Source organism: Solanum tuberosum, unplaced genomic scaffold (genome assembly GCF_000226075.1).
Source record: "Solanum tuberosum cultivar DM 1-3 516 R44 unplaced genomic scaffold, SolTub_3.0 scf00002, whole genome shotgun sequence".
NCBI lineage: Eukaryota > Viridiplantae > Streptophyta > Magnoliopsida > Solanales > Solanaceae > Solanum > Solanum tuberosum.
The window spans coordinates 1,576,151-1,599,326 of record NW_006238928.1 but is presented as its reverse complement, the minus strand read 5'-3'; positions in this window follow the sequence as shown (position 1 = coordinate 1,599,326).

Sequence of the window (23,176 nt, the reverse complement as noted above, 5' to 3'; positions counted from 1 at the left end):
GTTCCTCTTCATTTCATCTATTTAAGTTCTTTCAAAGGGTACCTTTAAACTACTTCTAAACACCTAAAAATCATTCATAACATGAATAATAACCTTGAATTCATAATTCAAATTCAAGGTAGAGTAAATTTTAAGTCTTGAGAGTTTATTCAAACTTTTAGATAGAGTCCCTTTGAACCTTTTTTGAGGAGTCTTTTACAACTTCTAATAACTTGTTTCAAGACTCGAGCAAGTAAGTATGAGAATGAGGAGAATGTATTCATGAGTCTACTTTATCATCACAATATCCTTCATATCATGAACCATAACTCTTAAATTCATAATTCACATTCAAGAGAGAGTTAAGAGTAGAGTTCAAGAAATCTTTTTAGTTTAATTGTGAATCCTTTGAGATCAACTATCGACTTGAACTATGTTTTGAGAAAGTAAGTATGAGAATGGGAAGAGTTGTATACATGAGTTCCATGTTGTTATGTATACCCTCGAGTCCAGTCGTTCATGTCCATAAAATCAGCATGAACCCCATAAGTTGAGTATCTTTGAGAGGAGTAGTATCTTCAAGTTCTAAATCTTGAGTATTGAGTTCCTAACCCTTTTGAGATTATATTCCTAGTCATGGGGCTACTGCATGTTACCCATGAAGGTCATTTAGTTGAGTAGTTCATGCCCATAATATCACATAAACCATATGAGTCGAGCAGCCTTGAGATAAGAGGTATCATGAGTCCTTGAGTTGAGTAGGTCATGCCCATAATTCCGCGTGAACCCTCTGAGTTGAGTATTCTTTAAATGAGTAGTATTATTGAAGTTCTTGAGTTCTTAATATTGAGTTATATCTATGGGTATTGAAAACCTTGAATTGAGTCATTCACGTCCATAATTCGACATGAACCCTATTTTAAGAAGTCTTTTACAAATGCTTTAAACTTGTTTTAAGACTTAAGCATTGAGTTTAGTAAGAGTAAAGAGTAAAGGTTGGAGTTTATTTCTTCAAAAGTGTATATCGGGACTATGTATTCCCAAAGAGTAAATGTTTTCACATTTTAACATGAAAGGAAACTTTGATTTCCAAAAAGAGTCTTTGAGCTAGTTTTAAGTAAGGAATAAATACTTTCAAAATTAAGCAAGAGAGGAAACTTTGATTTCCAAGAGACCCTTTGAGCTATGTTTTGAGAAATTATCTCAAACCCCAGAAAAAATATATGTTTTTGAACGTATGAGCTAATATATTTTGGGAATAGTATTGAGCATTGATACGGGGGAGAGTTCAGACAACTCCCAGCCCCCATAAACCATGTAGCCATTATGGGTTGAAAAAGGATCATACTTTTTAGATGATTCCTTAGTGCTTTTTAGCATAGAATAGTAATTCCACTTAGTAGTCGGGTTATATGCCCTTGGCAAGGAATAGGGCAGCCCTAGCAGCGTGAGGCAAAATATTGTATCATCGCATAGCTCTAAAGTGATGGTTGTCGGTTAGAAAAACTCCACAATGGTATTTTGTATTCTTATGTACACAGAATTTATTTTGTATTTTCATATACAAACATAGCTTTTATTGTATCCTTGCATACAAACTAAGTAGATTGTATTATTAAATACACTGAGTTGCTTTCTATTATTTTAAAAGCTTTTCATATATTGCATCTCCTATTGTTGCAATATATAGAGTTGAGTATCCAGAGTTTGAGTACCAAGAATCGAGTATCCATTTATTGAGTTGAGCCTTATTTCACTAAGTTGAATATCTTATTATTGAGGTAAGCCTTATTTCACTGAGTTGAATATATTATCTTTGAGTTGAATATCTTATTCCTGAGTTGAGTTTTGTTGAGTGAGTTGAGAAGAGGTTAGTATGTTTCCTTTTTATCAAGTTCAAGCTTATGTTATGCTTTGGAATTGCCCTTAAATGCTCGTACATTCGACGTACTAAGCTATTTGGCCTGCATCATTTCATGATGCAGATACATGTATTCAGGGTCATCAATTGGAGCTTCGTTAATACCACATGGAGTTTGAGTTAGCAATGGTGAGCCTCATTGCTTCCAGAGTGTTCCACTTTTACTTTCAGTTATATCAGTTGTTAGGAGGTCATGGGGATTGTCCCGACTTCCATCTTTTTCATTTAAAGGCTTCATAGATAAACAGTATAGTTTTAGAAGTCTGTTCATTTAGTTTCTTAAATGTTTTAAAGACTTATGTTGGCAATTTTATGGCGAGGTTAATATATTATTTTTATTCAGTTTTTAAGCTTGAATGCTTGAGTTAGTCTTCCGCTTGTAGTCAGCCAGGATGAGTGTTCGCTTGGGGACCAGCAATGGTTCTCGAGTGCCGGCCACATCCAGGGTGTAGACTCGGGTCGTGACAAACTTTGTATCAGAGCACAGAGTTCAAGTGTCCTAGGGTGTCTATGAAGCCGTGTCAAGTAGGATCTTATTTATAGTTGTGAGGGTCCCACTTCTATAAATTAGGGACTACAAAAATTTAGAAAAAGTTCCCTTTCATTCATACTCTTAATCGTGCAATAGAGGTATGTCATAGAGATTTATACATACTCATGTGTTTCTCAAATTCATTCGACTACTCGTCATACTAGAGGTGGTTAAAAAGAAAAGACAGTCCTTTATCGATGAGTTTCACTTAGCAAGAGTATTGATGAAGTCATGAGACTCTAGAGAGGCTTGAGAGAAGCCCATGTGTGAGTTAAGTGTTGAGTTTCAGAGGAATGTACTCATGTTCATGTGAATCGTTCGTTTGAGCTAAAAGCGAGTTGTACTCTCTTTCATAAACCTTGTTTCAGCTGAGATCCTTATGAGGAATTATGTTTAGAGCTTAGGTAGTATTTTCACCCGAAACGGTAACATGAGTTACGAGATCATGAGCAGCAGTAGTGAAAGAGCCCAGAGATAGAGGAAAGTATGCATAGGTTTAGTAATCTACGAAAGGGAGACGGTGTTATGACAAGCTATGTTACTATAGTCATGCACTAGTAAGTTATTAATGAAGAGTTTTTCCCTTATGGGTTGACTAAGAAGTGATGAGTTGTTAAGATTCCATCATAGAAGGTAGAGTGTGTTGTAGCTAGGAAGGAGTTTGTGATGAAGTTTCAATGTGTAGGTAATGACCAAGTGTATGTATTGAATAGAAGCACAAAGTATTCCTGAAGTGATAGATTGAAACTAGGCTTATAATATGTTTGAGAGGGTCATGATGCTCAAAAGGTTATAGAATTGAATAAGTAATAAGGCAGAATATAGTAAGTGAGCAATCGTATCCACATTTGGTTGCCGATCCTAGGGCACAAATGAGTAAGTTTTTGATTGGGGTATCCGACTTAGTGAAAACAGAGTGTAGGAATGTTATACTGCTAGAAGATATGAATATCTCTAGGCTTATGACTCGTGCTTAGCAGGTTGAGGGAGACAAGCTTAGGGAATTGGCTAAGGATAACAAGAAGGCTACAACCGGTACATGAGTACTCTCAGCAGAAATCGGGTGGTGGAAATCGCTCACAATTTCAATAGAGGTCTACAGCCCCAGCACCTTCATCAGCTAGTGCTCCATCCCCCAGGTTTCGACAAGATCAGAAAGGTAGGGCACCAGGCTTTAAATCTCAAGGGAGTACTTCAGGTAACAAGACATTCCTGACTTGTCCACAGTGTGGTAAGAACCATCTGGGTGAGTGTCTTACAGGCAAGGAAGGGTGCTTTGGGTGTGGTCAATCTGGCCATAGGTTGAAAGATTGTTCTTCTTCCAGATAGGGGCAAGGAGGTAATAGTAATAGCACTCAGTCTATCGCTCCATCAACATAAATAGGTCGTCCAACTCAGCAGGGTTCTTCATCCGGTATAGGTGGCAGTCAGCGCCAGAACAAGTTGTACGCTCTCTAGGCTCACCATGATTAGGAAGATTCTCCTGATGTAGTCATTGGTACATTCCGAGTCTTTCATTTAGATGTTTATGCATTGTTAGATCCAGGGGCAACATTGTTGTTTGTAACTCCCTATATAGAGGTAAACGTCGGTATCACTCCAGAAAATCGTTTAGAACCCTTCTCAATCTCTACTCCAATTGTTGACCCAGTTATAGCTAGACGGGTATACAGAAATTGCTCTATCATAGTCTCTCTGAAATTCACCCTCAGCAGATCTTGTAGAGTTAGAAATGGTAGCTTTTAATATCATTCTAGGCATGGATTGGTTACATTCATGTTATGCCACAGTCGATTGTAGAACTAGGATCGTTCGGTTTTATTTTACAAATGAGCAAGTCTTAGAATGGAAGGGTAGTAGCGCAGGGCCTATAGGTCGCTTAATCTCTTACCTTAAGGCCAGAAATATGATTTCCAAGGGGTATGTCTATCATCTTGTTTGGGTTAAGATTTGAAACTCTGAAACCCTAACTCTTTAGTCAGTCCTAGTGGTAAATGAGTTTCTAGAAGTGTTTCCAGAAGATCTTCCTGGAGTTCCTCCTGAAAGGGAAATCAACTTTTGAATAAATCTACTTCCAGATACCGAGCCTATTTCTATTCCTCCTTACAAAATGGATCCAATTGAGCTAAGGGAATTGAAAGATCAATTGAGAGACCTTCTAGATAAGAGCTTTATCAGACCCAGTATCTCTCCATGGGGTGATCCACTTTTGTTCGTGAAAATGAAAAATGGTTCTCTCATAATGTGCATTGACTATCGTTAGTTGAATAAAGTCACAATCAAGAATAAGTATACCATCCCCAGAATTGATGACTTGTTCAACCAACTTTAAGGTGCTAGTTGTTTTTCTACGATAGAATCATCCGGCTATCATCAGCTTAGAGTAAGAGTTAGTGACATTCCGAAGACAGCCTCAAGAACTCAGTATGGTCATTATGAAATTGTAGTTATGTCTTTTGGACTAACAAATGCTCCTGCAGCTTTCATGGAGTTAATGAACAGGGTGTTCAAACAGTATTTGGACTTATTTGTTATTGTCTTAATTAATGATATCCTCATTTATTCATGGAGTGAGGAGGAGCATGAGAATCATTTGAAGGTTGTTCTGCAAATTCTCAAAGATTGCCAATTATTCGCTAAGTTTAGCAAGTGTGAATTCTCGTTACAGTTTTTTGCTTTCCTTGGTAATGTGGTATCTAGTGAAGGAATTTGAGTGGATTCTCGAAAAATAGAGGTAGTGAAGTAATGGCCCACACCTACCTCTCCAAAAGATATTAGAAGTTTCTTGGGTTTGGCAGGTTATTATAGGAGATTTGTTGAAGGATTTTCATCCATAGCCTCCCCATTGACCAAGTTGACTCAGAAAAAGGTTAAGTTTCAGTGGTCAGATGTGTGTGAGAAAAGCCTTGAAGAATTAAAAACTAGATTGACTACAACTCCTATCTTGACTCTACGAGATGGTTCAGACAGTTATGTGATTTATTGTGATTCATCCAGGGTCGGCCTAGGTTGTGTATTGATGCATCGGGGTAAGGTTATAGCTTATGCTTCTAGATAGCTTAAGGTACATGAGAAGAATTACCCGACTCATGACCTCGAGCTTGCAATCGTACTATTTTCCCTAATGATTTGGAGACATTACTTGTATGGTGTTCACGTAGATTTGTTCACCGATCACAAGAGCCTACAGTGTGTGTTCACCCAGAAAGAGTTAAATCCATCAGAGGAGATGGCTTGAATTCCTCAAAGAATATGACATGAATGTGCTTTATCATCCTGGTAAGGCCAATGTAATAGCAAATTCTCTCAGTAGATTGTACATGGGTAGTGTAGCACATGTTGATGAAGAAAGGAAAGAATTAGGAAAAGATGTTCACCGGCTTGCTCACTTAGGAGTTGGTCTTACAGACATGTCAAATGGTGGTGTGATAATTCAAAATAGATCAGAATCTTCATTGGTAGGGGAGGTTAAAGAAAACAGGATAGTGATCATGTGTTAATTTAGTTGAAAAGTGCAGTCCATCAGCAGAAGGTACAGGTTTTCTCCCAAGGGAGAGATTGTGTGCTTCGTTATTAGGGTCGCTTGTGTGTTCCTAGGGTGGGTGAGTTAAGGCAGCATATCCTTACAGAAGCTTATAACTCCAGGTATTTCATTCATCTAGGTGCCACTAAGATGTACTGTGATCTACGAGAAGTCTTTTAGTAGAATGGCATGAAAAGGGACATAACAGATTTGTGTGGCTAAGTGTCCTAATTGTCAATAGGTTAAGGTAGAACATCAGAGACTAGGACGTATGACTTCGGAGATTAAAATCCCTACATGGAAGTTGATTAAAGTTTCAAAGATACTTCATCCAATTCTAAGCGTCAACGATCTTTACTCAGTATATAACCCAACCAAATGAGTTGGGATCAATTCCACAAAGAGTACCTTTCTTTTGAATTCAAATATGAGAGTATGACAGTAACCTTTACAGCTGAACAAATGTAATACTTAAGAGTCTAGCAGTCAAATTCCATGATATTGTTACCAAACGACTTCAACAATCAACAAGGAACAATCAAATAACTAGATAACACTTGGGGGGTTCTAAGCATCAACGATCGTAACTCAGTATATAACCCAAACAAATGAGTTGGGGTCGATCCCACAGAGAGTAGCTTTCTTTTGAATTCAAATATGAGAGTATGACAGTAACCTTTACAGCTGAACAAACATAATACTTAAGAGTCTAGTAGTCAAATTCTATGATATTGTTACCAACCCACTTCAACAATAAACAAGGAACAATCAAATAACTAGATAACACTTGGTGGATTGACTAACCAAATGCCGAATTCAACTTAATCGGTGTACATCATTACCAACAATGTTAATTCGTCACAGGTAGAATGGACTATAAGTAAAGCAATTTTCTCTCAAACAATTACCTTATTTCCGTTGAGTTCTCTCGAACCTCAACACTATCCATAAGACGACTAACCCACTTTCTCACCACATCTACTCTTTCAAGCTAGATACAAAGGCTGAATCTTGAGTTTCACTTTCTCAAGCTGAAACTGTCATGACCCACTACTAAGGATGCCAAATTATTACTTTGGCTCTGTACTTCTCTCTCAAGAAAACACAAAACTGTGAACTATATTGTAGTAAGCATTTAATAATGAAGTTAAACCACACTAGTAATTCAGACCCACTTCAAATTAACACCAAAATTCACTAATTGATGACACCCATTTAGTCGATTATAACAATTGGTCACATTGTCAAATCCCCAAGGTTAGGGTTTTAGCCAAATATAGTAAAAAGATGAAATTCAATACCTGTCACATTTTCCATAGCTGGGTAAATAAAATTCAAAAGTTAAAATTTACGACTATGGTCTCTATTACAAAACCCAAATGAAAAACCTTGCTAAAATCACTTACAATCAACAATGGCAGTGTTTTTTGCTCTTTATTTTTTGTTCCTCACATTTTCTGAATGCTTTCTCTCTCTTTCAAAAATTAATTTATACTAATCTGAGGTGTGGCTTTTTGGAACATTTGTCGAGAAAAGTCGAGCATCGCTGACCCATTCAGCGACTCGCCTATCGTCCTAGTCTCTCGCCTTCTTTCTTCACATTTTTTATGATTCCTAGAGTTGAACTCATTTAGGGCTTTATTTGTATAGGTTTAGTGTCCTCAAATGCTTATTTTGTTCCAATAACTGATGTTAAATCCTTGATTTTTTCAGGATTATGGATTGAGGAGCAAAGCAAGGACACTAATTTGCAAAAAGGAACAAAACGAGCTAAAAGAAAGAAGAAAAGAAAGACTATTGATCGCCAAGTCTATTTGGCGAGTCGCCTAGTGGCCATCTAACCACCTAAAGTTTAAGTGAGCCAAGCCCTGATGGAAAGAACCAAGTTGGCGAGAGAAAGGAGCAGTCGGCGTATCATCGAGTGGTTCCGCGATGCAGTATTGGATCGCCCAAAGTTACAGACCTGGAGGATACTGAAGGTAAAGGCAGAAAGGCGATGAAATTGACCAAACGGCAGATCGCCGAGTGGATCAGCGAGCCCAACTTACTACACCGAATGGTCCTTCACAGCACAATCTTGGCGACTATAAATACGTTTTTGAACATTTAGTTTAGTATTGAATTTTATAATTTTAACTAGGGAATATCATAATTTCAGAGATTTTTAACTGTGAGACAAGCTTTCCTTAGCTTTGAAGAATTGAAGTTTTTCACTTTTGAGAAATTAGAAGTGGGTCTTTGAGATTCTTCAATTCGAACATTTGTAAAGACGAAATTAATCTTACCCAGTTGATGGAAATTCAGTTTGGTAACGGTTTTAATCTTTTTATGATGTCTAGCTAAAACCCTAATTCTTAGGGTGTGATTATGTGATTATGGGCTGATTTAGTTTATGGGTATTGATAATTCTTAGTTTAAATGTTGTTTAGAAGTGAGTTCAATCATTAATTGTTGTTTAATTTAAGAATTGTAGTTGCAAATGCAGTTCTACCTTTGTGTTTTTGACTTGCTCGAGAGAGAGGTTTTAAAACCAAGATTATTGATTGATGGTCTGTGGGTATTGGGTTGTCATAGATTCAGCTCGAGAGAGTGAATCCTAAACCCTTTTCCACATATTCAGCTCAAGGAAATGAATAGACTAAAGCGTAGGTTGTTCCTATTTTATATGCTTTTTGATGTTCGAGAGAAATCAACTTGATTCTGGGTAAATTGTTCGAGAGAATTTATCCCCTCTAAAGTCTAGCTTATTCAGTAATATTCAACTATTTCTTAACAATTGCAATTACCCATTTGTCTATATTAGCCTATAACTGAATCACATCCCAAGAACATGTCTCATTATTGTTATTTCGTATTATTTGCTGCTATTGTAGTTGATAATTTCAACCAAAAACCCTTTTATTTGATATTCGTGTCACCCCTTGATTTGAATGATATTTTTATTCGATAATGTCTATTCCTATGGCTGATTTGATCATCTTTACACTTTACTATTGAACCTTAAACACGTACCGCTCCCTGTGGAATTCGACCCCAACTCATTTAGTTGGGTAATATACTGATTAAGGATCATTGACACTTAGAACTGGATTAAGTGTCTTTGATAGCGTTATTCAATCAAAATGGCGCCGCTTCCGGGGAGTGGTGTTGGTTAAGATTCTTTGGTTAAGTTGAATTTTATTTTTGTTAGTCATACTTAAATCTACTTATTTTTAGTTTTGGTTTGAGTGTTGCTGATTGTAACAGAAGCAAAGAGCATGTCTTGTAGCAACGGTGACCTAATGGACCACCCTCCTTTGAGAATGATGATTCTTAGGGATAACTTCCTAAATTTCATTCAATTGGAGGGTGAATCAATCCATGAGTTGTGGCAAAGATTTAAGACACTTTTGTTGCAGTTCCCAACTCATGGAATTTCAGATACAACGCTTCTAGAATGCTTCTACAGAGGTCTTGCTCCTAAAAATAGAAGATTGGTTGATCAACTCTCTTCGAGTTGTTTGATACGATAATCCTATGAGACAGCAGCCTAACTCCTTGATTATGTGGCTAAGACCAACAAGGAGACAGAGAAGGACAAAGACATGGCCACATTGTTGGGTCAGCTGGATCTCTTAGCAAAAAAGTCATGGAGATAGAAGTAATGTACCAAAGAAAAGATAGGTACATTCCCCCTCACGAGCGTTGAAGGACAAAGAAGCATGAGGGTAGGCAGATAGAAGAGGTACTTTTACTCATTCATCACAAAGTCGAAGAACATGAAAGAGTACTGAGAGAGATAAGAGAGAATGTCTCGATGCTAAATCAAATGATAACCTCTTATTACATGTTCATTCAGGTACTGGAGACCCAAATGGGTCAGGTATTGTTTTGCCTCTACCCAAAGCAATGAAAAGGGTTTCCTAGTGACACTGAAGTAAACCCCAAGAATGAAACCTAAGTGGGAACTTGCGTCGTGCCACAACATTAACTAAGGGGCTTCTTGGGAGGCAACCCAAGTTTTATTTGCTTTTTTGTTTTTTGAAATAATCGTGTGTTGATTTTGCAGGTTAAAGTATAGAATGTGTTTGAAAAGTGCAGATTGGCGAGCTAAATGTTCGATCGGTGAGCCTGACTTGGACCGTCGTTGGACTCTAGTAATTTTGCAATTGGAGTCTGTAAAACTCGGCGAGCCCAGGAGCATATCGGCATGTTGTTAACCAGGTTGGTGACTACGACATGTCCGTCATTTGGACCCCCACATTAACTAGAGGTCCTATAAAACTCAGTGGTGTAATTGCCCACTCAGCGTGTCACCGAGTGGGTCGGTGAGGAAAACTAATGTCGCCGAATGGGTGAGAACTGGAAGGTTTTAAAAGCCAAAAGTTTAAACTTTCAAACTCTTTCACATTCCCTCACTTTTTAACTTTCCAAACTCACACCGCACTATATTTTCCCATATTTTTTCATTATTTCCTCTTTCTAGTCGTAGATTATGTGTTCGGAGTTGGAATTCTTTGCCGCCTAGCGTTTCAAAGTATATATTCGACATAAAAGGTTAGTTTTCTGAACCCCGAACTCATATTTAGTAGTTTTTACTCATTTGCAGTTGTTCTTATCTTAGTGATGTGTGTTGGGCCTCTCTAAATCATAATTGTATGCTTGTGTGCATGTTTTAATTTGAATATCTTCCCTAAAATAATTAATTATTGATTTCCTGAGTTTCGTGCCTAAAATTAATCAAAAAGTTGTTCGGTTGTGCTAATTTGTTGTTGGGTCTATTCAGATGAAGTCTAAGTAACCCACATTTATGCCAAATCACGTGCTTTACCCAATGATAGAGCGGTTGACGTCATTCTTAAAGGCTAAAGTCGTCAAATGGCCAAATTTGGCCAAATCGAGAGAAGTCTGAGTATCTCGGGGGCATGGATAGTATGGGTCTTAGTCTACTTGAACTAATGTGTGCTTTGATTTTGTTTTCGGCAGTTGCGGGGTTGAATTTGGAAGTCGGGGTTGAAAGTAGGCACGCTGGGTAGTTTGGCGAGCTGGGTCGAGCTCGCTGAACCATTCGGTTGTTCGCCGAATCCTGCTTGATCTCCTTTAATTTCATGCCAAAATTGAGTTTAGGTTCTATAACTTTCGGCGAGAAGCCTAAGTTCGCCGAGTGCACTCGGTGACTCTTCGAAAGTTTTTCTTGATCGTTCTTTCTACACCCCTAACCCCTAAAATACACTGTAACTTTTGGTGGGCTATTCCTTGCTCGTCGAATGCTATCGGCGATTCATCGAAAGGCCCTTCCTATCGCCGACATGACAATATTTCCAGGGAATTTTTAGTCAATCCTTTCGGCGAGCCTGACCTTGCTCGGCAAAGCTATTCGGTGACTCACCGACCGATTTGGCGAGTCTTTCTGCAAACTGTGATTATACACTTCTTCTTGAAACAAATCTCACTCTTTTTGATATTTTTGCAGATATTGCTAGAACCAACCTCGACATGCCGCCCCGTAAAAGAGCACGGGGAATAGTTATAAATAAAGGATGAGACAATCATCCTAAAAAGGGAAGCATAGAGCCTCCAAAGGGAGGCAAGGGCAAGGGCAAGAGGCCCATGACTGAGGTTATGGAGCACAACTCCTACAGCGAGGGGGAGTCCTGTGACTCCCAAGCTACATTCTCCGAGCCGGATGATGACCAGCCAATACAGTCCTGGCGGGCGGAGATTTGTGCTAGGTCTCGCCCAGATGCATCTAGGGTTCCTGTTACAACCTAAAAATGAAGTAGTGAGACTAGAGCCTAACGTGTGTTCATTTGTGTTCATCTTGAGTCATGATGGACTAGTGTGTTGTAGGGGTTAAACGTCAAGATACGACTATAACGCCCGAAAACTAGTAAGTTGGACTAGTGTGTTGTAGTGTCTTGTAGTGGAGTTTTGGGGTGTCGTATGAGGGTTAAAATCAGGGTAAATAACTCCCATACTTAGAATGTCATGTTTAGGGGTTAAACATCCGGGAACGAATCCCCAAGGACCACCCAAAGGGTCCTTGAGGAGGACCACAACATCTGCCCAAAAGCTGTCAAAATAGCTTGATTCACGACCCCAATCCACGGCCAGTAGATCAATCTACGGCTCGTGGGTCTTGGGAGTAGATCAGGCCTGCCAATGGTGAGTCTCTGACCCAAACCACGGACCCAATCCACGTTCAGTAGATCAATCCATGATCCAATGATTGGAACCGCGAATGGGGACTGCAATCTGTTTTGTTTTAGTCGGCCAACTTAGGGATGAGTTGGTAAATTCAACCCAAGTGTTTTAAAGGGAATGGGAGGTTATTTTAGGTGTATTAACATATTTTAAGGGTATTAAAATAATAAAATGCTAATTTAGACTTCATTCTTCAAATTCCCAAATCAAAACCCTTCCCTCCCAAACTACTTTCTCTCCAAATACTCCATTGAAGACTCCAAGCTTGGAAGGTCAATTTTACCAAGGTTTTTCATGTTTTTTCAAGTGTATTTCGTGTATTCTCATCTAATAGGTATGGTGGCTTTGATCCTTGTCTAATCTTCCATTCAAGGAGCTAATTCAAAGAAGTTTTCAAATCACAAAAAGTTAGGATTTCACTCAATCTCATGGGTTCTTGCATCAAACGTTTTCAATCGATAAACTATGATTATATTGATGTTTAATGGATGATTTTAAGATGAAAAACCCTATGAACCCATGATTTCTCTAAAATTCCTAAATTTGACCTTATGAAGTGGGTTACTCGTTTATGAATGAATGACAATGGATTCATGCTTAATTTGATTTGGATTATTGATTTGTATCATTATATATTTCCAATTATGATGAATTGTTAGTGAATTTAGGAGTTGTGGTCATGGCATTGAAAAGGGTACGTTGTGACCTAATTTCAAGTTAAAGTAGGATTGTTCTTAAATTGTTGATCCACTTGAGATGTGGAGGTGTATACTTACATTGTATACTGATCCACTTGAAAGGTGGAGGTGTTTACTTATTGTGCATTATGATCATGGCCTTAAAGGCCTAGTGTGGGTAATTGATGTATTGTCATAATGTTGAGTATATGAATATGAATGAATATTGGGCAACGATGATGTAAAGGATAATGGTGTGTGATTACTATGAATGGAGGATGAACATGTTTAGAAGTTAATTGTGTTAGGATTGAATATTATCTCTATTAACACTTGTGAATGAAGGTGTCAATGTGAAAGGCTATTCTCATATACACACATACATGAATGAATGAATGAAGTTCATGTTAATGTTAATGAATGTGGAGTCTATTGAAAGGTCATCCTTGATGGTACCCTAATGAATGAATGGGATTCTTAGTGAAAGGCTATTCTCATCTTTGAATGTATGAGCTTTCCAATGAATGAATGTGGGATGGGATGGATACTCATCCGGGAGTTTAGTCCTTATATCCCATCTTACTGAATGTTGGGTTTTGGGATGGATGCTTATCCGGGATTTGAGGCGCGGTATCTAGTAACAATCCATTATCCCATAATGAACTAATATAATGAATGTAATATACTCCGTGGGGAATAACGCCAAACACCGAGTGGATATGGACTTAATGACTGCTCATCAGTGATTTGAGGCGGGGTACTTAGTAGCAATCTCTTGAGATGAACACTTAATGAATGAAGGTGTTCTTAATGAAGTTAATGAATGGTGACTTAAATGCTTATATGTGTAATGAAAGAATGCATGTTATACTTGGATTGTATTATGAGTTACTTCCTTGTCATGACTTATTGTATATGAATGGCCTTTGTCTGTGGTAACTTCAAGGAGTACTTAGTGTGAGTAGTAGTATGGGATGCTACTTGCACATTGCACAACTATGACTTAGCGTTGTCTTAGATGTTGGTCTTAATGTGATGATGTGATTCGTGTGATGTTTATGCGTCTTAAATTCTCTATTGTGTAAAGGTGGAAATGATGAATGGTAAGTTCACTTTTAGTGAACTTAAGGTGGTAACTTGGTGTGGGTGGTGGTATGGGACGCTACTCATACATTGCACAAGGTATAGCTTGAGGGTTACCTAAGTTGGAGGATCAAGGTAAAGGTAAAGAGTTATAAGGGAAGTATGTTTCTAAAGTGAATAGTGACTTGTTTGTTGGTTATAATTGAATATGATGTCTCTTGTAATTATATTTCATGAAGTTTTTCCAAAATGGCATGAAAGCATGACTCTCAAATAAATTTCCTTTTAAACATGATTTTGCATGATCATCATACTTAGTACATCTAATGTGCTAACCCCATTCTTTTCCCTTTTTACCAAAGTGTAGGCTTTGGAGATGCTGGTGTTCTATGCTTGAGAGATAGGTTTCTAAGTTGCTTAAAGATGAAGACTTGGTGAGTCCTCATAGTTCCGAGGACAAAACCCATCATGTTCCTTTTATGTCTTAGTTTATGTTAAAGATTTTGTATGGGCTAAGTCCCAATGTTATATTCAAAGTATTAGATGGTTTGAGACATAGTATATAAAGTCTAGAAAGACTTCCGCGTGCTTTTTAATGAAATATGTTTTCGATTGTAAAGGAAAGTTTTTAATTATTCTCTATTTTAAGTATCTTATGCAATGAATGAGCTATAAGGCTTGTATTAGACCCCTTCGGGGTCGAGTACGACGTGTTACGACTAGGGAATGCTCTCTGGTCATGACAAACATGGTATCAGAGCATAAGATTTTGAAATGGTCTTAGGTTGTCTCAAAGCACATCTAGTAGAGTCTTGTTAATAATGTGAAGCGTGGCACATTATGAATAGGAGGCTATTGGGTGTTAACAAAGATTGACTTATTCATTCTTGAAGTCGTGCAATAGAATTGGAAGAGGAGAAGTTTAAAAGAGCTAGTGTAAGCTTACTCTCAAGTGGAGGATAATGGGCCTAGATGGTAAGGTTTTTAAGTGTCCTTGATGTTCATGAGTTAGGCTTGATTAATGTTCTCACCTTAACAGGTGTTGTGAGTTTGAGAAGTTTAAGATCTGGTGTGGTAGACTCATATGAGACCTTGACAGATGTGCTAAGGTTGTTTGTGAGCAAAGAGTTGGTTAATGAGGACCTTCCTAGTTTTAGAGTACCGGTTTATTGATGGTTCCTAGTAAGTTGTAAATGTCGTGATTAAGGTTACTATGTTATGTCATGTTGACCATAGATGGGTTTACCCTTAAGTGGGGGATGGTGCGTTTAGTAGTAAGGTTGTTGAGAGTTCCGATATCCTTACCTCCTTCTATTCTTATTCAAGATGGAGACTAAGAGTTCCTAGTAGCTTGTTTCATGTTTTGATATTGTGTTTCCATGGTCTCGTTATGTTATGCATGTTCTAGTTGAATTCATGTTTAAATGAGAGAATGAGTTTTCATAAATTGTGTTCCTCATATTAATGTGCATTTGGTATTAATTGTCTATATGTTTCATGAGGATAAATGTTGAACCTGCCTAATTGTGCTTTTGAGAGTAATTGCATAATGTGCTTAATGATGTTGTGATGAGCATGATGTGACTTCGAGAAGGAAGTTCCTCCAATGAAATGAGAAGTAATGAAGTTTTGAGGCCTAATGAGTTGGTAGATGTTGTTCCTACTTTCTTGAAATTTCATGAAATTGTTTGAGCTTATTAATGTGGAGTTGATGTTCCTCCTAGTTATGTGCCTTTTGTTTAATGTTCCATGCATGATTGTGGGCTGCTAGTCTTGAGTCGTTACCCTTTAATGTGTTTTAAGTCATGTCATTCGAAGACGAAGGTTCCTAAGTGGGGGATAATATAACGACCCTAAAAACTAACTAGTGAATTTAGAGCCTAACATGTGTTCGTTTGTGTTCGTCTTGAATTTTGATGGTGTTTTATGTGGTCCCGAGTTATGGTTGATCAACTTAGGCGTAAAACGTCAAGATACGACTATAACACCCGGAAACTAGTAAGTTGAACTAGTGTGTTGTAGTGTCTTGATGTGGAGTTTTGGGGTGTCATATGAGGGTTAAAATCAAGGTAAATGACTCCCGTACTTAGAATGTCATGTTTAGGGGTTAAATGTCCGGGTACGACTCTCCAAGGACCACACAAGAGGTCCTTGAGGAGGACCGCAACATCTGCCCAAAAGCTCTCAAAATAGCTTGATTCACGACACCAATCCATGGCCAGTAGATCAATATACGGCTCGTGGGCCTTGGGCGTGGATCAGGGCAGCAAATGGTGAGTCTCTGACCCAAACCACGGACCCAATCCATGTTCATTAGACCAATCCACGGACAATCCACGGTCCGTGGATTGGAACCTTGAATGGGCACCGCAATTTATTTTTTTGAGTTGACCAACTTAGGGGTGATTTGGTAAATTCACCCCAAGTCTTATAAAGTGCATGGGAGGTTATTTTAGGTGTATTAACATAATTTAAGGGTCTTAAAACAATAAAATTCCAATTTAGACTTCATTCTACAAATTCCCAAATCAAAACCCTTCCCTCCCAAACTACTTTCTCTCCAAACACTCCATTGAAGACTCCAAGCCTGGAAGGAAAATTTCACCAAGGTTTTTCAAGTTTCTTCCAAGGGGATTTCGTGTATTCTCATCTCATAGGTATGGTGGCTTTTATCCTTGCTTAATCTTAAATTGAAGGAGCTAATTCAAAGAAATTTTCAAATCACAAAAAGTTAGGATTTCACTCAATCTCATGGATTCTTGCATCAAGCATTTTCAATTAGTAAACTATGACTATATTTATGTTTAATGGATGATTTTAAGATGAAAAACTCTATGAACCCATGATTTCTCTAAAATTCCTAAATTTGGCCTTATGAAGTGGGTTATTTGATTATGAATGAATGATGATGGATTCATGCTTAGATTAATTTAGATTATCGATTTGTATCATTATCTATGTCCAATTATGGTGAATTGTTAGTGAATTGAGGAGTTGTGATCGTGGCTTTGAAAACAGTAAGTTGTGACCTAATTTCACGTTAAAGTAGGATTGTTCTTAAATTGTTGATCCACTTGAAAGATGGAGGTGTTTACTTACATTGTATATTGATCCACTTGAAAGGTAGAGGTGTTTACTTCCATTGTATATTGATCCACTTGAAAGGTGGAGGTGTTTACATATTGTGCATTGTGATCATGACCTTGAAGGCATAGTGTAGGTAATTGATGTATTGTCATAATGTTGAGTATATGAATGTGAATGAGTATTGGGTAACGATGATGTGAAGGATAATGGTGTGTGAATACTATGAATAAAGGATGAACATGTTTAGAAGTTAATTCTTTTAGGATTGAATATTATCTCTATTAACACTTGTGAATGACGGTGTCAACGTGAAAGGCTATTCTCATATACACACATACGAATGAATGAATGAATGAAGTTCATATTAATGTTAATGAATGTTGAGTCTATTGAAAGGTCATCCGCGATGGTACTCTAATGAATGAATGGGATTCTTGGTGAAAGGCTATTCTCATCTTTGAATATATGAGCTTTCCAATTAAGGAATGTGGGATAAGATGGATACTCATCCGGGAGTTGAGGCGGAGTATCTAGTAATAATCCCTATATCCCGTCTGATTGAATGTTGGGTTTTGGGATGGATGCTCATACGGGATTTGAGGCGGGGTATCTAGTAGCAATCCCTTATCCCATAATGAACTTAGTAGCAATCTAGTGAATGTGATATACTACGTGGGGAATAATGCCAAGCATCAAGTGGATATAGATTGAGATGAGTGCTCATCCGTGAGTTGAAGCAGGGTACTTAGTAGCATTCTCTTGAGATAGATGCTCATCCGTGAGTTGAGGCGGGGTATCTAGTAGCAATCTCCCTATCCCATAAAATATGTGCCCACATAGGTCTAGAAAGTGGAGATCCACTTAAGGCTAAAGACCAATGGTCCTTACCTTAGGCAAGTAGGAATCCCTTATCCGGTGAGGGTGAAAGCGAGATTTCATGTCAAGCTCTCATGGTCTATGTCGATTAAGGCTTACCCCCACAAAGAATGTTAATGAATTATGGTTTCTTAAGGATTTACTACTTAGTATGGGTGGTGTAATGGGACGCCATCTATTCATTGCACAAGTAGGCATTTGAGAGTAGTCATGGTGTGTTCCCTTATAATGTTAATGTAATGAATCGACTCTTATGATAATGTTAATGAGGAATGTTGATCTTATGACTTAATGAATGAAGGTGTTCTTAATGAAGTTAATGAATGGTGACTTAAATGCTTATATGTGTAATGAAAGAATGCATGTTATACTTGGATTGTATTATGAGTTACTTCCTTGTCATGACTTATTTTATATGAATGTGCCTTGTCTATGGTAACTTCAAGGAGTAGTTATTGTGAGTAGTAGTATGGGATGCTACTTGCACATTGCACAAGTATGACTTAGCGTTGTCTTAGATGTTGGTCTTAATGTGAAGATGTGATTCATGTGATGTTTATGTGTCTTAAATGCTCTATTGTGTAAAGGTGGAAGGACGAATGGTAAGTTCACTTTTGGTGACCTTAAGGTGGTACCTTGGTGTGGGTGGTGGTATGGGACGCTACTCATACATTGCACAAGGTATAGATTGAGGTTTACTTGAGGTGGAGGATCAAGGTAAAGGTAAAGAGTTATATGGGAAGTATGTTCTAAAGTGAATAGTGACTTGTTTGTTGGTTATGATTGAATATGTAACACCCCGGAAATTCTATGACTTAAGTTAGAGCCTCACCTTATGAATAATGACTTAAAAATAGTTAAAATGATGTTTATAAACCTAAATTAATGCAATTGACTTGGTTTGGAAGAGTAAAAGTCTAAACGTCAAGAAACGATCACGACGTCCGGAAACTAGAGAATAATTCCGCGTCGCGGACTAGCTCCCCCAAGGAGCAAAAATTCAGTTCGCGATGCAGTCGTGTCGTGGACTCTGCTGTATTAAAATTTAATTCCAAATATCTTCAGGGAACAGCTCCGTCCGCGACGAAAATGCCGAAATTCAGAAATCAATTTTTACTTCATTAAAGAGTCCAACTAAGTGAGGGGTATTTAGGGTACTTTATGGGACGTGTATATAATGATTTTTAAGTCAATTTACCTCACTTTTATCACTCAAACACAAAACCCCAAAGATCAAAACCTAAAGTTCCTCATTCTCTCTACTCTCTCTCTCCTCAAGAACTCCATTGAAGACGATTGGAGCTTCAAGAAGAAGACCAACTCTCCAAGGTTTCAACTCAGATTTTCGTGGTTAATTTGTCAATAAGGTATGGTTGTTTATCACTCTTGGGATTCCTTTCCCCAATAGGCCCCTTCAAGATGAATTTCAAAATCTCCAATTTTTAGGTTTCAATCCAAAAACGTGGGTCTTCTTTCTAAAGTGAAACTGATGTTATAAACTGACTTTGATTGATGTTATATGAACAATTATGGATGAATTTATGTTATATTGGTGGTTTCTTTAAGAATTCCCCATGATACCTATGTTTCTCCTTCTTTTCCTAATTCTAACCCTAGTTTGTGTTGGATATTGATTGAAGGCTATGAATTGAATGTGATGTTATGTAATTCATGTTTGTATGATGAATCTACCCTAGGTTATGTGTAATTTATATGAAATTAGGGTTGAGTCTTTGAATGCAGCCTTGAAGGCTTTGAAGGGAATATGTCAATTACTTATATTAATGTTGATTATGTTATTACTTCATGAATTACCTTGTATTATGTATTGGTTATGAATTGTTGGGTAATTGAAGTATGAATGTGCCATGAAGGACAAGAAGGTATGAACGTTGGTTCTTCTTTGAACTGAAGTATGAAAGGTGAATTATGATTATAATGTAATGTTAAAGTGAAATGTTTACTCACTTCCTAGTGTTTCTAAAGTGAAAGGATTATTCTCACTTATGAACACCTATGAGCTATTATTATAAGATGTTTATATGAGAGTCTAGTAAATGCTAATGTGAACTTATGTGATGACTAAAGATAAATACAAAGGGAATTAGATGCTTAGCACCGAAAGGGCATTTAAATGAGATGGGGGTCTCACGTTTGGTAAGTCCGGCTCACCACATGGGTTTCCTCACGTTTAGCAAGTCTTTATTACCCACGGTATGTGTTGTCTCATGAGATGGAAACCCCACGTTTAGTAAGTTAGGATTTCTAGAAGCAATCCCCTTGACCCTTAACTATGTGCCCACATAGGATTCTAGCTTAGTGGATCCACCTAGATAGCTATGTACGAATGGTTACACCTTAGGCAAGTGTTAACCCTCTCTTTTCGATGTGGGAGTAGAACACCGAATTCCATGTAGCTCTCATGGTCTATGTCGGTTATTGCAATATTTCCCTAATGTAAAAGTAAATGAAGGTATGAAAGGTGTGAACTCTTACTAGGGATTTCTTAAGGGTTTCTACATAGTGTAAGGGAGGTATGGGACTTCTCTTGCACATTGCACTTGTGGGATCCTCATATATGGTTGTAGTAGTGTTCTCTTATGATTATGATTATTATGACTTATGTATGTTGAAGCTATGTTATGTATGATCATTATGAATATGGTAATTTATGATGAAATATGATCTTATGAATGTATGCATGAAGTAGGTTGCTTAATATGATACTTGGCTTTGAATAGGGCTATGGGGTTCTATTCTTTGCATTGCATTAGTATTGCTTGGGTTGTCTACATGTTGGGATGATATTAAGTTGGTTTGGATTATGATGCTTACTTTGTGAGCATATTGGATTTATTTTGTAAAAAGCATGTTTTGACTAAATGTCCTTTTATGCATGTTTCAATGGTTTTTAAGCATAGTAGCCATACTTTGTACGTGTGTTGTACTAACCCATATGTTTCCCTTTTCCCCAAACATTTAGGTTCGGGCCGTTGAGGATTCAAGCTTACTTCTCAAGACACTTGGTGTTGCTTCCCCAAGTTGGTGAGTCCTCATGTCCGAGGACAAGACCCTATGATCTAGCTTTTATGTTTAGTTCTCTGCTTATTTTGAAAGACATTGTTGTACTTTCCTATTTCAAGACTTCTTATTGATGTAAGGGCTAAGTCCCATTTTCGATACTTCTATGTCTAGATGGTACATTGTGACGAAGTTAGATTATGTTTTTCATATATGAAGTGAAGTTGAACTTCCAAAGTAAAAGTTTTAAATTTTCCATGATTTTATTCTATGAAACGTGCTATGACGAATGTTAAGGGCTTGTATAAGACCTCTTTGAGGTCCAATACGCCGGTAACGACTAGGGGGTGCTCTCGGGTCGTTCCAGAATATCATGTCTCTTATATTTGTATTTCATGAAGTTCTACCAAAATGACATAAAAGCATGACTCTCAAATAAATGTCCTTTTAAGCATGTTTTTGCATGGTCATCATACTTAGTACATCTAATGTGCTAACCCCATTCTTTTCCCTTTTTACCAAAGTGTAGGCTTTGGAGATGTTGGTGTTCTATGCTTGAAGGATAGGTTTCTAAGGTGCTTGAAGATGAAGACTTGGAGAGTCCTCATAGTTCCGAGGACAAAACCTATCATGTTCCTTTTATGTCTTTAGTTTATGTTAAAGATTTTGTATGGGCTAAGTCCCAATTTTGTATTCAAAGTATTAGATGGTTTGAAACATAGTATATAAAGTCTAGAAAGACTTATGCGTGCTTTTTAATGAAAGATGTTTTCGATTGTAAAGGAAAGTTTTAAATTTTTCTCTATTTTTAAGTATCTTATGCAATGAATGAGGTATGAAGCTTGTATAAGACCCCTTCAGGGTCGAGTACACCATGTTACGACTAGGGAATGCTCTCGGGTCGTGTCAAACATGGTATGTGAGAATAAGATTTTGGAATGGTCTTAGGTTGTCTCAAAGCACATCTAGTAGAGTCTTGTTCATAATGTGAAGCGCGCCACATTATGAATAGGAGGCTATTGTGTGTTAACAAAGTTTCACTTCTTCATTCTTAAAGTCATGCCATAGAGTTTAACTCTATATTGTCCTTCACTTATTCCTTATGTGTTGGTCTTTAGAGTATGACCACTTGAGGTTTATGTTAGAGGGGTTGAGGGAGACAAAACGTTGGTTTTGATGCCAACTATGGCTATGTGACTTGATAGATGATAGATTGAAGATTTTGATGTTGACCTTAGTATGAATGAGTTGCTTTATGGTTATTTGTGTTGTTGGTAGAATCGGACTTAGTCAAGATGAGTTTTGAGGTATATTGAATGAGTTGATGAAATGTGGTGTTTTAGAAATGCCTAGGTGTGATGAGTAAGAAGATTTAGTGATGTCTTGCTCCGACCTTAGAATCGGAAGAGGTGAAGTTTGAAAGAGCTAGTGTAAGCTTACTCCCAAGAGGGGGATAATGTGCCTAGATAGTAAGGTCCTTAACTGTCCATGATGTTCATGAGTTAGGCTTGATTGATGTTCTCACTTTAAGAGGTGTTGTGAGTTTGAAAAGTTTTAGACCCGGTGAGCATATGAGACCTTGAGTGATGTGGTAAGGTTGTTTGTGAGCAAAGAGTTTGTTAATGAAGACCTCCCTAGTTTGAGAGTACCGGTATATTGATGGTTCCTAGTGAGTTGTGAATATCTTGATTGAGGTTCATGTGTTATGTCATATTGACCTTAGATGGGTTTACCCTTAAGTGGGGGATGCTAAGTTTAGTAGTAAGGTTGTTGAGAGTTCTGATATCCTTACCTCCTTCTATTCTTATTTAAGCTTGAGACTAAGAGTTCCTAGTAGCTTGTTTCATGTTTTGGTATCATGTGTGATATTGTGTTTCCATGGTCTCTTTATGTTATGCATGTTCTAGTTGAATTCATGTTTAAATGAGAGACTGAGTTTTCATAAATTGTGGTCCTCATGTTAATGTGCATTTGGTATGAATTGTCTATATGCTTCATGAGGATAAATATTGAACCTGCCTAATTGTGCTTCTGAGAGTAATTGCATAATGTGCTTAATGATGTTGTGATGAGCATGATGTGACTAGGAGAAGGAAGTTACTCCAATGAAATGAGAAGAATGAAGTTTTGAGGCATAATGAGTTGGTAGATGTTATTCCTACTCTCTTGAAATTTCATGAAATTGTTTGAGCTTATTGATGTGGAGTTGATGTTCCTCCTAGTTATGTGCCTTCTGTTTAATGTTCCATGCATGATTGTGGGCTGCTAGTCTTGAGTCGTTACCTCTTAATGTG